A 1,013-nucleotide genomic window follows, 5' to 3' on the forward strand; every position below is an offset into this window, starting at 1 on the left:
ATATATATATATATATATATATATATATATATATATATATATACATATGTATATATATGTATGTATAGTGAGAAAAATTAGTATTTGAACACCCTGCGACTTTGCAAGTTCTCCCACGTAGAAATCATGGAGGGGTTTGAAATTTTCATTTTAAGTACATGTCCACTGTGAAAGACATAACAAGTTACTGCTGCAAATAAGTATTGAACACATGTGAAAATCAATGTTAATATTTGTACAGTATCTTTGTTTGCAGTTACAGAGGTCAAATGTTTCCTGTAGTTTTTCACCAGGTTCACTGCAGCAGAGATTTTGTTCCATTCCTCCACAGATCTTCTCTAGATCAGCCAGGTTTCTGGGCTGTCACTGAGAAACACGGAGTTTGAGCTCCCTCCAAATATTTTCTATAGGGTTTATGTCTGGAGACTGGCTAGTCCTCTCCAGAACCTTGATATGCTTCTTACGGAGCCACTCCATGGTTCTCCTGGCTGTGTGCTTCGGGTCATTGTCATGTTGGAAGATCCAGCCACGACCCATCTTCAATGTTCTGAGGGAAGGAGGTTCTTCCCCAAAACCTCACAAAACATGGCCCTGGTCATCCTCTCCTTAATACAGTGCAGTCGTCCTGTCACGTGCAGAAAAACACCCCAAAGCATGATGCTTCCACCCCCATGCTTCACAGTAGGGATGGTGTTTTTGGGATGGTACTCATCATTCTTCATCCTCCAACATGTCAAGTGGAATTAAAACAAAAAGTTCTATTTTGGTCTCATCTGACCACAGAACTTTCTCCCATGACTCCTCTGGATCATCCAAATGGTCATGGACAAACTTAAGACGGACCTGGACATGCGCTGATTTAACCAGGGGAACCTTTCATGACATGCATGATTTTAAACTATGATGTCTTAGTGTATTACCCACAGTATCCTTGGAACCAGTGGTGCCAGCTCTCTTCAGGTCATGGACCAGCTCCTCCCGTGTAGTTCTGGGCTGGTTCCTCACCTCTGCGC

This window comes from Nematolebias whitei, chromosome 15, assembly GCF_014905685.2.
Source record: "Nematolebias whitei isolate Nwh7 chromosome 15, NemWhi1, whole genome shotgun sequence".
Lineage (NCBI taxonomy): Eukaryota > Metazoa > Chordata > Actinopteri > Cyprinodontiformes > Rivulidae > Nematolebias > Nematolebias whitei.